At 32.6% G+C, this 12,603-nt stretch overlaps 1 long non-coding RNA gene across 7 annotated transcripts; it reads right to left on the bottom strand.

The window, feature by feature from the left end:
• Positions 1-2,075: 2,075 nt before the first annotated feature.
• LOC107923115 (uncharacterized) lies at positions 2,076-5,483 on the bottom strand. 7 transcript variants are annotated; one of them, XR_001691528.2, is made up of 7 exons: positions 5,219-5,434; positions 4,712-5,142; positions 4,336-4,619; positions 3,517-3,801; positions 3,030-3,152; positions 2,779-2,829; positions 2,483-2,689 (listed from the first exon to the last, which is right to left on the bottom strand). It is a non-coding gene; the product is annotated as an uncharacterized lncRNA (long non-coding RNA). The 7 variants fall into 7 exon arrangements; XR_001691529.2 differs by lacking the exons at positions 2,483-2,689; positions 2,779-2,829 and adding an exon at positions 2,076-2,400; XR_001691525.2 differs by having other exon boundaries at positions 2,779-3,152; positions 5,219-5,435.
• Positions 5,484-12,603: the final 7,120 nt, after the last annotated feature.

The raw sequence follows: 12,603 nt of genomic DNA, 5'->3' as shown, positions 1-12,603 counted from the left end.
AATTTTTTTATTTTTATATTAATTTTATATGTATATTTTAAAAAAGGAGAAGAATCCACTTATAGTAGTATAAAATTGCATTAGTTTTACATTATTTTGTATTTTTTTATACTATCAATATTTAAATGATCCAACCTTTATATTTCATATTTCATTTACGTGAACCATGCATGTTAAATTTGATGTAAATTAAAAAAATTCTAACTACTTATTTTATATAAAAGAACTTTTAACTATTTAATAAATATTTATATACATAGTAATTTGGACCAAAGTGATGGACATATCAAATTGATTTAGAAATTTACGTGCATGAAAAATATAATTATTTCTATAAATTTAACGGTTAAATTGTTAAAATATTAATAGTACAAAATGTGTTTAGATTTTTAATATATATATAATATTTTATAAAAAATTCAAGTGATGATATGACACGATATTTATAATATCACATCATCACATCTAAACTACATTAGAAGACGAACAAACACGTTTAATGGAACATAAATTTAAAGAACAATTTAGATAAAAGAATTTAAATATCAAATTAGAAAAACAATTCAAATTCAAAGAATACATTGGATTTAAATTCACCCCAATGAGTTCAAATATAAAATCCTTTCTTTTTCCACTGAAACACAATGGTAAGTGTAGGTGTTTGGCAAGACATCAGTCCATTGGTATAATCTCACTAGATGTTAACAATGAAACTGGTGTTTTACGCACCGTCAATCCAGTGGTATAATCTCACTGGATGTCAAAATTGAAACTGAAGCAAAAGAGTATTTATTTAGGTTTTCTTTGGATCACAGTTCAGACTATAATCGGTGAAGTTAAAAATAGTGATGGTTGTGAGATTAATTATTGTATTAATGAGATTAAATATTGCAATAGTGAGATTAAAACCAATGATAAGATGTGTATTTGGATTCAAACACAATTATAACGATGAGATAAAAATAAAAAATGACCATTAAAAACATTAAATCAAATTGTGTATATGTAAGATAAATGATAAAACTATTAAAATTCTATTTATATTAATAAAATAATATATAAACCAAATTATATTTATGTAAATAATAATTTATTGATACATGATGTCAATGGAAATGGAGAATTAGTGAAGGTGGTGTCGAAGAAGGCCACTTCACTCATTCTAGGGTTAAGAGCCAAAAAAGTAAAAAGATTCAGGTAGAAGTAATTGAGAGCTTAGTGTATTACGATTTTTGAGTGGAGATGAGTCCCTTTTTATATGATATCCTGGGATATTTATAAATAAGGGATCCTACTCAATTATACTACTCATTGGGTTTTCGGTGAATAGGTGATCTAATTAAAGGTCGAACTAGATCCAAATTAAAGTATAGATATAAATAATTAATTAATAAACTAAAAAATAATTTATTTTTATATGAAAGAAATTAATTATATATATTTTGATAATAATTACAATATTTTATAATCTTAAATTATTTAACTAAAACATTAATGCATATAATAGTTATTCAAAAAAATAATTCAAAAAAGTGCATATAATAATTGTTGTTATTTTATTACATGATATTATACCTTTACAAGAATAAATAAATAAAATCATGGCTTCTTAGGTAATAATGGAAAATGGTATTGCAATAAGGCTCCGTTTGTTTACCAGTAAAATATTTTCCGGAAAATGATTTCTAGAAAATGATTTACTTTTCTGAAAATGATTTACTTTTCTGGTGTTTGGATGAGTCTGTTTAAAATATTTTCTGTTGTTTGGCAGATTTCCTGAAAATATTTTCCAGAAAAGTTGTTTTTACATATATTAATAAATTTATATTTTAAATTATTTTTACATATATTGCAATGATTTATTTATAAATAAATAAATCAAATTAAATATATAATAATACTCAATTATTAAGCTAGGATATTAATCGTCATAAATTGAAAACAACCAAAATCAAACAAATTATTTCTAATTATGTTATAAAATAATAAAAAACAAGGATTGAATAATTATATAAATTAATACTAGAAACCAATATATATAAAACCCTTAATTTTATTAAAATACTCATGTCACATATATATATAATATTAATATGTATAGACTCGCGTATGGGATATACTCTTTAAATACATGGTTCAACATAAGTGTTAGAACATGAATCTTGCAAGAAAAATGAATAAACTCCATAAAGCAATGTTTGATGAAAATTATGACAACTGACCATAAAAGTCTTAATTAGAATCTTAATTCCTAAGAAGAATGTATATGAAAATCCATTAAATCAATCTCTTCTTTTCTATTATCTTCTTAAACATATTTCATCTTTGTTTCGATCTTCAGTAGGTACCAAAATTTTGTTCCTTTATGTTCCTAAAGCTCCTGCCATTTTCTTTTAATGGCTGAAAAAAAAAGGAAAAAGAGTGCATTGAAACGGCGAAGCTCCAAAGGAAAGGCTTCTAAAGTATAACAAACCCTTCTCTATATGTGTATAGCAATCAATCATTAATGGATAAGCTATGAACAGGTATTGAGACCTATACATCATACATACATACTTACATACATTTGAATTTTAAAGGCGATTATAATCTGTCAAACTATTTATCAATTCTAAGATTATTACAGAGATGTCCTAATTCAGGCCTTGCATCCATCCAAGTTGTGAATTTCATCTTAATTGGAGATGTACTATATAGGTAAGATCGGAACGTGATGAGAAAGAAATAACGCTTGCAAAATAAACAAATACAAAAGTTCAAGGGTCATGAAATACAAACCCTGGTATGTTTCAATCCATAGTAGCAACAACCTAACCCCGATCAGGCACTCTAGATTATCAAACCATGAAAGGAGGAAAAAAAGAGAGAAAATTGAGTTTCATTAGCAATGAAAACCGACTAAATGCAGGAGCATGGCTTTGAAGTTCAAGTTGAACCCATCAATCAATACACAAACACTAATTGACATGCTACTTGATTGAGGCAGTAAAATTGTAGTTTGCTTTAGATGCAACTATGTAACAACTAACCTCATACCCTTAACGCCCATATCCATGATGTATGCTCGGTTCTCATCATCGTCGCTTGGGACCTTCTCCAGTTCCTTACTATAATGGAGGATATCAGCTCGTAAATGCCTTGTACCAGCACACCTTCACAAAAAAACAGAACAAACTCAGCACCATTTAAGGGTTAAAAAGCTGATAACTGGAATGTTAAATGGCAAAGGGCAGGGATAAAAAACTGGTTGCCTAAAATATGAAACAAAATAAAAGCCTTGAAATGAAAAAAAATAAAAAAGCAAAAGGTGGGCACGTTCAATTGAGTCCAAAAAGAAAAGAAAATGAAGAAATAAACTCAGTACAGTTATCCATCATTTTGTTCTCTAGACCACCTGAATCACGAATCTGATTATACATATTGCTGGTATAGTAAAAGAGTGAGAAGATAAATTTCATTCTGATTCTTTAATATCTAAATAAAGGGGGAAAAGAGAAAAAAGGAAATGAGACATACCTTTCAATAATAGTATCAACATTTTCTTTGCTTTTGGGACTATGTATGAGAACTCTTGTAAGGCTTAGAATGTCACGGTAATCACCCATCCTTCGTGCTTCTTCTTCAGAAGTCCAGGATGGCAAGTTTTCTTTAGGTGTAGAATGTAGATGTGCATCACCCAATGATTATGCATTGGATGTTCCAAAGTTCACCTTTGCATCAAGTCTGCAGCAAATGATTGCCATTGCGTATGCAACTCCTCCAAATCCAATGTGTGATACATAAAGGTAACACCCTGAGGAGCTGCAGAAAACATAATTGCATCTTCAAAACAATGATTTAATTTCAAGGAACCATTTAAGTATATATTTACCTCAAAGTCCCCCTGAGCAATCACAAGAGAAAATACTTCTTCAAATTCTTGGTATTATAATGACTAAAATGGTCATCATATCACTAAATGCAGTTTTGGAAAAAGAACAATCCTTAATAGATGCTGTTTGCTTTTCTAAAACTACAAATGATGAGGACTTTTCCAATTGTGGCAGTTCTGTTTTAATTGCCATTCTCCCCCAACAGGAAAAGAACATAAAGGATATCTATTCATATTGACAAATTTTAATCTGTGCTGCAAATTTTTGAAAATAACCATAAAGCCAGCCACAACACATTATTCACCTAAGAAGCCATTAATACATAATATCCTGAGCTAAAACTATGTTACTTGTGCAAGCATGTGTGAATAGATGTAGGTGGAATCAGATGCAACAAAAACTTTGTAAGAATAACTTCAATAGACTGATGAACAAAGCACTAGCTAGGCATACAAATACATACTCATCTTGACAGTTCTGGATTTCATCCACATCAGAAGCTAAAGCCTCCCTCTCTCTAGTTAATAGAATCATCCTATATTCTATATTATACCCCTCATCTTTTAGAGCAGCATATAGTTCAACAGCTATCTTCACATCATCAGTAAAAATGTTTTCCCAGTATCCCACAACACTGGACTGATTTGATGATGGACTGAATTCTTCACGATGTACAAGCATTCGACCACCGGACTCTCTAACCTCTGACAATATATCTTCCTTTAGTCGTGCCTCCATGTGTTCCACCTACATAATTTTTCATAATGCAAGAAGTTGGCTGAAGTAATGGTGCTAAATAACTTGCCAAAAAAAGTAAAATAGGTGTTAAGATAACATACCACAGGTCCAGTAATTCCGACATGCTTTAGGGTATCAACAGGCTTATTTAACTCCTTCAGTACAAATGGTGTGCCATTAATGTACACAATTGCTTCTTCTCCAAGATCAGTTACCACCACAAAAATCAAATGCGTTCCAGTAATTCTCAATTATTTACTCCATTTCAAAGAAATCAAATGCGGGAAAATCGAATCCCAACCTGTAAATATAAAAAATGAGTTCTCTGTAGAAGATGTCCGAGAACTTCTCTCTCAAGGTCCTAAAACTGCACGTACAAACTCAAGTTTTGGCTCAAACCCGAAACCATATTGTCAGCATCTTTAACACCGACCCTAGCATTGGTCCTTGACCAAAATTTCTCATCATTGTTCTTCGAAATCGCACAGCTCTTGAGGAATTCAGGGCAGGGGTAGGGTACCTGGCAAATTTGCTAAGAGATTGAAGAAAATAAGATAGATAGATAACAAAAATCAGAATGATGGGAGAGATAAAAATGGGTAGGTTACCTGGCAATGGCACTGATTTGCAAGGGGAAGGGGAAGGGGAATGGAAGAAGGCGTTTTCCTACTGAAAAAAAAATTGTAAGACATTTTCCCAAAAAAAGACGTGATTTTCCCATGTTTTGGAAAAGCATTTATAGTGGGAGTTTATTTTCCACCAAACGAATAGCAGAAAATGAGGAAAATATTTTCCAGAAAAGTTTTTACCCCCAAACAAACGGAGCCTAATAAGCAAAATTTTTCGCTCCACAAAATAAAGTGTTTCTGCTGTACGCTCTAAAAAATTTAATAAAATCTTTTATCAAATCAATCGATTATAAGTCCAAAGGAGACTAATAGAGATAATGTTATGTAAATAAATTTATTGATATATATTATAGATTTTGTTGAACCTTATATGATGATTTGATGGTTAAAGGTATTTATCGTCTTAGGTGTGAGTTGGTTTTGAGTCACACTAGTCACGTTGGTTGTTCGGGCTTTGCCCTATTATTATAATTCACCAAAAATATTATAGATTTTGTTATTTATATAAAATGTTGTTATATAAATAGATATGTTAAAAAATCATAAAAAAAATTATAAAATTATTTATTGGCATTAAAAATTTTACAATTTTTAATTAAATTTTTTAAAGAATTTTTACAACATTAGATTTCCAATAAGACTTTGAGTATTTGGTTAGAAAATTATATTTTTCATTACGGGTTTGAGTAAATAGTTGATGGTTTTGATGGTTGTTAGAGAATATAGTTATTTGTGAGATATATTGTTATTTAAGGGATATTTTGTTACGTATCATATAGAGAAATTGTGAACTGATGACATGGCACGTTGACCTGGATGTTGATCGGCCAAAGGGGTTAACGTGTCATGTCATCTTTTCACAATTTCTTTATATGATACGTAACAAAATATCTCCTCAATAATAATATATCTTATTAAATAACAATATTATTTAACAACTACAAAAACTATCAACTCCTAATGAAAAACACAAATATCTAATCAAATAATCGAAGTACTGTTTGAAAACCAAAGTTTGTAGATATTTAAAAATAATAATAATTAAAAATTGTAAAATTTATAATGCCAAAAAGAATTATAATTTTTTTATGATTTTTAAAATTTTTAATTAATAACGTTTTTACCATTTTTAAAGAATTTTTACAAATTTAAATTTCCAATACGACTTAACTATATTCTCTCTATTTTAGTCCAAGAGTGCTTTGCTTAGAGTCCTAGAGAAAGCAGTAACTGCTGCGGCTTGGGATGGAGGAAAGTGGTGGCGGCAATAGAGAGGGGACAGATGAGATCTCTCTTCTGACAGAAGAACTTATTCAGTTATCAGTTAAAAGTTCGATGGTAGTACCAAGTGCAAGTCCAACCCTGATCTGTACAATCTAGACAAAAAAATTACACAGCCCAAAAAGTTTTAGGGCACAGATGAAAAGCATATGGAAGACAAGGAAGAAATTTGAAATTCAGATGGCTGGGCAGAATTTATTTTTGATTGTGTTTGATTTAGAAGAAGACCTGGAGACAGTAATGGAAGGGAGGCCATGGCTTTTTCGTAAAAATCTTATATTATTTGACAAATTAACTAAATCGATGGAAAGGAACTAGCTACGGCTCAATTCTTCACCGTTTTGGATTAAGATAGGTTCATGTTTACCAGAATTTGACAAAAAAGACCTTCTTCATGCAATTGGAGTCACGTTTGGAGGGGTAATCAGATCTGAAATTATTGGTGATTCATGTCGTCTCAGGATAAATCTTAATGTGAAGCAACTCCTTCGACGAGGTATTTTTGTTTAAATAGATAATATAAATAAATCGTGGATCTCGTTCAAATATGAGAAATTACCAATGTTTTGTTTTGGATGTGGAATAATGGGACATGATTTTAAGGTGTGTCTTCAGCTAAGTCCTGCAAAAAAGAGTAAATTTAGAGACATCCACCATACACTGTAGCATTAAAAGCAGAATCAAATTTAGTTGGTAAAGAAAATATGAAATTTAATGCATTTTTTAAAAAGGCGGCTTCCCAATATTCTTATACTGGTTGTTCAGAGTCGCCATTGAATTATGCCAAAGTAGCAGTAGATGGGAATAATATGTTTTGGAGGTCTCATGAGAATTTAAAATTGGTAGGTTCGAAGGAATCGTCAACAAAACAGGGGGAAGGAGATACAATTAATAAAGATGAAATAGTAAATGCAAGTAAATGCAAGTAACAACAAGCTGGCTACAAATCTGAATTCAGCAAAAAGGGCATCCTGGGAAAGAATATATCCAGTGGCTGGGTTGAATAAAAAAAAGAAAGAATGCACTTTAAGGAAGAGGAAATCCCTAGAAGAGGAAATCAGAGTTTTCAGCGCAGAAGTTGAATATGATGATGGACTAAAAAGACTGAAACATGAAGAAGTAGCAGATCGAAGTGTTGGTCGAACAAGTATGGAGATAGAAAATCTGGAGCAAAGTGTCAACTCAAATTTTATAAGATCGGCGGCTGCTAAGAGGCAAGCCGACCGAACACAATAAAAATCTTAATCTGGAATGTCCGTGGATTGGGGAGTCCACGGGCAGTAAGAAGGCTGTGGTATTTTGTAAAGCAGCAAAATCCTCATCTGGTCTTCTTTATGGAGACAAAAATTGATAAAAATCGTATGGAAAAAGTTAGAAGGAGTTGTGGACTACTGAACGGGATCGATGTTGAGGCAGAGGGTTCTCGGGGTGGATTATGTTTGGCATGGAAAGCGGATATCTCCATTAATTTGAGAAGTTTTTCAAAAAGTCACATTGTCGTCACACTAAAGGAAGAAGGCATAAAAAAAGAATGGAGATTTATGGGATTTTATGGCTCAACTTATGTTCATAAAAATAATGATTCTTGGAATCTACTAAGATACCTGGGTCAACAACAATCTTTCCCATGGCTAGTAAGCGGAGATTTTAATGAAATCATGTTTTCTTTTGAAAAAGTAGGGGCTTACCAAGGGAGGAGAGACGAATGGAGGCCTTTCGTGAGACTTTAGAGGACTGTCAATTAGTGGATATAAGGTATTTAGGGGTTTGGTTTACATGGAAAAGGGGAAACTTGCCGGAAACGAATATAAAAGAAAGACTTGATAGGAGTGTGGCAAATGAAAAATGGAGGCAGCTATTTCTAACAGGATACGTTCAGCATTTAACCCACTCATTGTCTGATCATTGCCCAATTCTTTTGAATACAAATAGCGGTAACTTGTATAGGGGAAATTCAATGTTTAAATTTGAAGCGTGGTGGATCATGGAGGAGTCTATAGAGAAAGAAATTAAGACATCATGGGAATCAAAAGTAGGCACACTAAATGAAAAACTTGAGAGACTGCAGATACATTTAAAGAGCTGGGTAGGAAAAATTTTTAAAAAAAAGGACAGAGGGGCTCAAGAGGAAGCTTACTAAGGACTTAGAGATACTGATTGAGAAAGAAAGGGATGATGATACGATGGCAAAGATTATTGCTACTAAAATTCATCTCAATATGGAAATTGATAAAGAGTAAATGTACCGGGAATAGAGGGCAAGGGCAAACTGGCTCAAGCTAGGAGATAAGAATTCAGCCTTTTTTCACAAATATGCCTCAAATTGTAAACGAATAAACACAATATCAAGGCTTGAACTCGATGAAAGAGGAGAGATTACTGAAGAGACAAAGATTCATGAGGCTGCCACATCATTTTTTCTGAAGCTATTTACGTCAAACAGTGTTGGAGACCCATCTTATCTACTAACAGGTATTGAAAACAATATTTCGCAAGATATAAATACTTTTCTACTGTCAACGTTACAGCAGATGAAATGTACATAGCTTTAAAAGGGATGGGGCCTATTAAAGCACCAGGACCCGATAGTTTTCCAGCATTATTTTTCCAAAAATTCTGGCACATCGTTGGTAAAGACGTCACAACCTTTTGTTTGGGAATTTTGAATGGAGATAAAAATTTTGGGTTTTTCAATTCAACGGATATAGTGCTGATCCCAAAAACCCCAAACCCCAAAAACCTTGTTAATTACAGGCCTATTAGCTTGTGCACAATTATTTACGAAATTGTGGCCAAGACAATAGCCAATCGACTCCAAAAAGTAATTGGGAGATGCATTGATATGACTCAAAGCGCTTTTATCCTGGCAGATTAATCACTGATAACGTGCTTTTAGCTTATGAAATTTTGCACACTCTCCGACTAAAGCGTAAAGGAAAGAAATGACATATAGCAGTAAAGCTAGATATGAGCAAAGCCTATAATAGAGTTGAATAGGACTTTTTAAAGGATATAATGTTAAAGATGGGTTTTGCTAGGGAATGGGTGGCATTGATTCTGAAATACATTACCACAGCTTCGTATGCAGTAAACATTAATGGAGGAAGGGGAAAATTTTTTGAATCTACTAGAGGGTTGAGACAAGGAGACCTTTTGAGTCCTTTTCTTTTTCTTTAATGTAGTGAGGGACTTTCATCGTTGATGAGATTGGCAATAAAAGAGGGTCTGATAAAAGTTGTCAAGGCTAGCAGACGGGGTCCAATAATTTCACACTTGCTTTTTGCAGACGATTGTATATTGTTTGGAGAAGCAACTTGTAATGGAGCAATGGCCTTAAAAGGTATTTTGAAGAAATATGAAAAGTGCTCAGGACAATGCGTGAATTTTAACAAATCTACAATTTTCTATAGCTCGAATACATTGGAGGAGAGAAAATATGAAATTTCGACATTAATAGGAATTCGCAATTCTACGAATCCAGAAAAATATTTAGGACTTCTCAATGTGGTTAGCAGACGAAAGAAAGAATCTTTCCAAAATCTTAAAGAGAGGGTCCAAGCAAGAATTGAAGGCTGGAGTGTCAGATTATTATCACAAGGGGCCGAGGAGGTTTTTATCAAATCAGTGCTTCAGTCAATACCCACCTATGTTATGTCTTGTTTTCTTCTACCAAAATCTTTCTGTGGAGACTTGGAAAATATCTTTGCTAAATTTTAGTGGCAAAAGGGATATGGGAAAAGAGGAATTCATTGGTGTCAGTGAAAATTTCTATCTCAATCGAAAGAAGAGGGTGGAATGGGTTTTCGGAGTATGACCCAATTTAATACTTCATTATTAGCAAAGCAAGGATGGAGAATCTTAAATAGTCCAAATTCTTTAATCGCGCAAGTCCTTAAAGCGAAATATTTTCCTAATAAGAATTTTTTAAATTCGCGATTGGGGAACAATGGCTCGTATACATGGAAAAGTATATGGGCGGCAAAAGGAATTTTGGGAGAGGGACTTTGCTGAAAGGTGGGTAGGGGCACGGATATCTCAGTTCTTCATGATGCGTGGATTCCAGATAAAAGAAATTATAGATTATCGTCGATTGTTAATAATTTATGTGATTTTAAAGTTGCTGAGCTTATTGATGTTAATAACAGAAGATGGAAAAGAGAGAAGATTGTTAATTCCTTTCCTAACGAAGTAGCTGAGAAGATTTTACATATTCCTCTGGCGAAAGCTCCTCATGATGATTTCCTGGCTTGGAATGGTGAACTCTCGGAAGAATACTCTGTCCGTAGTGCCTATAAACTATTACAAAGGTTGGAAGATCCTAGTGCTTATGCTTTACAGACCGACTACAACAATTTCTATAAAAAAACTATGGCTATTAAATCTACCCTCCAAAATTAAGATTACAGTTTGGAAAATCTCCTGGAATTATTTGCTTACATGAGCTAACATGCAATACAAAAAGCTAATTACTAATGCAATCTGCCCCCGATGTGAATCAGCAGTGGAAACAATGGACCATCTCTTCCAGGAATGCCCTGTATCAATGACAATAAGGACAGAACTATTATTCCAGAAGCTTCTACAGGAACCTAATATGGAATTTCTACAATGGCTAACCTGGGTGTTTTCCCAGAATAATATTTCCTTGTGTAGATTATTTTGTTGCGCGTTATGGGCAATCTGGGGAGAAAGAAACAATAGATTACATAAGAAAGTTAGTAGATCTGGGAAAGAAATTGCAAATTTTTTCCAGAGCTACATCAGTGAGGTAGATGGGAATGAAAAAGAAACACAAAAAATTACCCAAGAAGTCAGTAAATGGAAACATCCACCTGATCAGACAGTGAAGATTAATTTTGACGCAGCATATGATGAAACATCTAGTCAAGCGGCTTTGGGGATAGTGGTTAGAAATAGTGAAGGAAAGGCCTTAATATCTTGCTCAGAGATTCATCACCAGATAGGCTCAGCTTTCGCTGCGGAGGCACTCGCTTGTCGTAGAGTAGTCCAAATCGGGATGGAGATGAAATGGTCCAAGATCATTATTGAGGGTGATTCATTATCAATCATCAAGAAATGCAAGGAAAACAGAGAGGACAAATCACATATCGGAGCATATATACATGACATCGAGCAAATAATGTATAGATCTAGAAACTTAACGTTTGCATATATCCCAAGAGTAGCAAATATGTTAGCACATTTACTAGCCAAAGAATCAATGAAGAAAAGGGAGGAGATATACCTGGTGGATAGTTTTCCTGAATATGCCGAATTTCAGAGAGTAAATGATAGTGTGCGTGAACCGGATTGAAAATGGATAGAGAAGAAGAGAAAGAAAGGGAAGCTGTGAAAATGGGCAGATCAACAGACAAAGTGTTAAATGCTCCCCTTGGAATTGTGAAAATGTCTTGAAGAAGAAATGCTAGCCTAGCAGACAAAACGTGCAACAAATTTTCTGATTGGGCAGAATAGGGGTTATAATTATGGTATTCTAGAATACTCTTAATTTAGTTTTTGAATTTCCTTTCGGGCCAAAGCTTAAGTGTTAGGCCTCTTTTTGTCTAGTTTATTTCTGTTTTGATTTGTTGGATATTATGTTTTATAGTCAAATAAAACCCAATCTGATTTTTGTCAAAATAAAAATAAAAATTTCCAATACGACTTTGAATATTTGGTTAAAAAATTATATTTTTTATTAAAAATTTGAATACATAATTCATGGTTTTAGTAATTATTAGAAATTTATGGAAATAACCAGTCGTCTTTCATGAAAAGGGCAATGAGATTATCAGCCACAAGTGAGTTGAGTAGTAGAACATATTCCTCAAGATTCCATACTACTAATGCTAAAAATAGGATCCAAGGGACCACTCTATTATTATTATTATTATTATTATTATTATATTTTTAATAATTTATTATGTATTAATATATTCATTTTAAGGTCTTTTAATAATATTTTTTTATTCTCACTTGCATTTGAATTTAAGCATAGTTAATTTTTTTTTATCAATGATTGACTGGGTGTTTATTGATAAAAAACTAAAAACTACAAAGGGTTCAGGCTTGTAAAGATGGGC

Source organism: Gossypium hirsutum, chromosome A11 (genome assembly GCF_007990345.1).
Source record: "Gossypium hirsutum isolate 1008001.06 chromosome A11, Gossypium_hirsutum_v2.1, whole genome shotgun sequence".
Classification (NCBI taxonomy): Eukaryota; Viridiplantae; Streptophyta; class Magnoliopsida; order Malvales; family Malvaceae; genus Gossypium; species Gossypium hirsutum.
The sequence above is the reverse complement of the archived record's forward strand: the minus strand, read 5'-3'. Positions and strand labels throughout refer to the sequence as shown.